This window comes from Lygodium microphyllum, chromosome 4, assembly GCF_053477565.2.
Source record: "Lygodium microphyllum isolate KBCC chromosome 4, Lygodium_microphyllum_v1.1.10, whole genome shotgun sequence".
Taxonomy (NCBI): Eukaryota; Viridiplantae; Streptophyta; class Polypodiopsida; order Schizaeales; family Lygodiaceae; genus Lygodium; species Lygodium microphyllum.
In genome coordinates, this window is record NC_141138.1 from 4,337,962 (window position 1) to 4,341,346 (window position 3,385).

At 44.1% G+C, this 3,385-nt stretch overlaps 1 pseudogene; it reads right to left on the reverse strand.

Moving 5' to 3' along the window:
- Positions 1 to 2,526: 2,526 nt before the first annotated feature.
- Positions 2,527 to 3,070, reverse strand: LOC148036749 (uncharacterized; annotated as a pseudogene).
- Positions 3,071 to 3,385: the final 315 nt, after the last annotated feature.

Below are 3,385 nucleotides of genomic sequence, written 5' to 3' on the forward strand. Positions count from 1 at the left end.
CTGACTTGTATATCAGATGAGGTCTATGTGACCAGATGGCAAAAAAGTGACCGTTGTGGGTCTAATCTTTGGGTTAGATGAAGTGGTTAAGCTGATAGCAACTCGAGGCGCATTGCATTGAGTTGCGAGGTAAGGAGTTAAAAGGGGCCCCTATTTTGGGGTTCGGGGGCCGCAAAAGCGTTCCTTGGAATATTCCCTGGCCGACTAGTGGAGGCTCATATGGTAGGTCGGTCAGGCCGACCTAACGGCCTTCGCGGGCTCTAAAAGCTAAACCCTCACAGCCATCTATCATTCATCTTTCACCTAGTTAGAGTTGTTGTTCCAGCTAGCCTTAAGCTCTTCACCTATCTTCTGTCTAGATCGCCATCTAAGCTTCACACAGTGGAAGTGCATGGGTGGACAACGCCATCTTTGTATCAGTTGTTTGGAGCTAAAGAATTTATTGATTCTCCTCTTATCTGTTGTGTACTCTCTATCTGTTGTGTATCAGAGCCCAGGGGGCTCTAGAGATCAAAGAGTGGGCAAGAGGTAAAGGCTTCAACATCAAAGAGAAACTATGTCGACTTTCGGAAGCGGTGTTGGCGCATTAGGAAGTGGTGCAGAGGTGATGCTGCTATAGCGGCTATTCAAACACTGAGGATTTGTCCACCAACCTTCAGCGAAGGCAAGTTAGATAGTATAAACTACACCTTGTGGAAGTTCAAAATTACAACTATCCTTGATTCTTATGAGCTTCTTGAGACTGTGCTAGGGATTGACGCAGAACCACATCCTACCCCCGACCCATCAAATTCTTGTGTGATGATTCCTCCAAATGCAGATCTTTTACGAGCTAGAAACGAAGGAATGCAGATGCATTGTGTGCCTTAGTTACAAGCTGTTCTGACAATTTTTTGACTGTATTAAGGAGTCAGTACGAGGATTCAAAACTTGGAGAATCAACTAGCAGCGGAGAAGTTTGCTAAAGGAGAGAGGGTGTCGAAGGGTTTCGCAAGCAAAGTCGCGACCACAGAGGACCTTGATTAATTTCAGGATAGAAGATCAATCAAGTGAGATCACGATTCAATTTGAAAGAAGGGAACCTCAATTTAGATAATGGCATTAATAGCTTGAGCTTCTTACTCATTGACAAAGTGAAATCATGGTTTCAAAGAGAATCAAGCAAGTTCAAATTGCATTATGACTTCTGAACTCAAAAATCTCTGCAAAGAAATTTGGTTTTAGTCACCATAGCCCTTAAGAAAGTAATAATTGTATCACATAGATATTTCAGAGTAGTTGTTCATGGCCTTTTTGGCAGTCCAGTAGAGCTCTAGCCTGGTCCAAGTAGTAAAAGAGGGAATGGAATTTGATGAGACTAAATCTCTTCACCATCCAATCTGAGTACTAATGCAGTCAATGCCATCAAACGCTGATGTTAACTTTGGTAGATTAAAAGAAGGCTTTGAAATTTTCAGAGCACCTTATGACCTGTTAGTATTGTCCTTTTTTTTTGTTGACTATTAGGATGGGCCTATTCAGTTAGCATCGAGTAGTCACAGAGTTTATACAGCTGCAACCTCTTCTAGACTAACCAGTAAAAGGGTTGTCTTGAGTTTCAGAATATGATCCTTCAGCCATTCAGCCAAGCCATGTTCATCCTTCACTACTAAAACACCCTCTTTCTCTATAGGAAGTTCAGTAGTTAATGCCTCAATTATAGATGCCAGTCCATCCTCTTTATTCCAGACCACTTCCCTTTGTTGCAACAAGGATACAGATTCATCTTCTATAACTATCAATCCTCTAAATCCATAAGACTTGTCATTAATAGAGCTTTGAAAGCCCATGTGCATATAGTGATGGTAAAATAGCTATCCTATTAATGGCTTCCAAATCCTTCTCTCTGGGTGAGTATGAGGTCTGTCATCCTCACCACGGTTCCTGCTGCTATGGTGGTTCTTCGAACCTTTACTCCCCTCACTGCCATGATCATCAGAGTTCCCTGATCGCTGTTCCTCTTCCAGCATTCCATTTGTTCCTCTGTATTCCTTTTAACAGAGAGCTGTTGCAATGTCTGATACAGGAACAAGACTTTGAAGAGTAGACATTTTAGAGAAGACTGTCTAATCTTCCTCTTTTTCAAGTGGATAGCCACATGGTACAAGCATTTTCGTCATGAAGTTGTAATCACGCATAAAAGATCTTCCTCTACTTTCTGGTCCAACTCGCAAGCAGTACATCATTTTTATCCCATTCGACGTCTGATTGCACTGCTCTTGGAGATGTCGCCATGTCCACCGAGAGGAGGATGCTCGACCTCAAATCTCCGAATAGAAATCTTCCACCAGCCGCCGTTCCCAGTCGCAGCCTCCTTCCGTGCTTTTTCTTCCGTTCCTCCCCCCAAATTGGCTTCCCTCCTAGAACCAGAAAAGCACCCCTGGTCCCAGTCGCAGAATTCCGAGGAAAAGTAGCCCCTTTTTCCCCAGGAAAGCGGGCCACCGCAAGTGAATCGATCAATCATAGCTAACATCAAAGGCTGATTGCTTCAGTTCACCCACAAACTAGCAAATGCCTCTTCAAAAGCTCTTCTACGACCCAATTCAGGAGTCCAGCCTCCTGCCCTGGCTGCTTTTTCTTCTCTTTGCTTCCTTGATTCCTCATCTTCAAACAGGCCATCATGATCTTGACCAGAATGTGATGCAGGACCAGTGGGTTTTGGCTACATGAAGACAGCACCAGGTGCCACAGCTGGTGCAAATGTTCCACTTGGTTGTCCAGATGTCTGGTCGGAAGGTTCTTCCACAGTAGGAGCTGCTTGTGTAGTTCCTTGTGCATTTTGTCTTCTTAGAGCCATTGATCGCTCTTCTGCCTTCCATGCATTGGATGCAATGATTTGATCAGCATTTTCTTCTTGATATGCTTTCACCTTCTGTTTAGTAGCCTGAACATCTACTCCTTCTATCAAATTGAAGATTATATCCTCAACTTCTTCCAAGTAATCATTGTAAGCACACAGTGATGGGAAATCTTCTTCTCGCTTATTGTATATGTTCAATATCCTCCGCTGAGTAGCGATATCCTTGTTCATACTGTGATGAAGCAAAAGAGTCACCTTAACCCCTAAAAAGGAACTCTCACATGTTCAGTATCCAGCGCCGGCCGGGTTGGCAGTCTCTACTTTCGAACTCTGCTTCCATGGTCGGATGTTCTTCTTCTTCACACATCTGCCTATTGGCAACGCAGTCGGTTCTTCCTCTGCCTCAGGTAGCAGTTCCGTGACCATGGCCAATTCCTTGGAAAGGTGCTTGGGGATGTCCTCCTCCAAGCTTGGGACATTGCCTCTTGAAATGACCGGGCTCGTTGCAGTGGAAACAACTGAGGTTTCGGCCATTGCTTTGAGTAG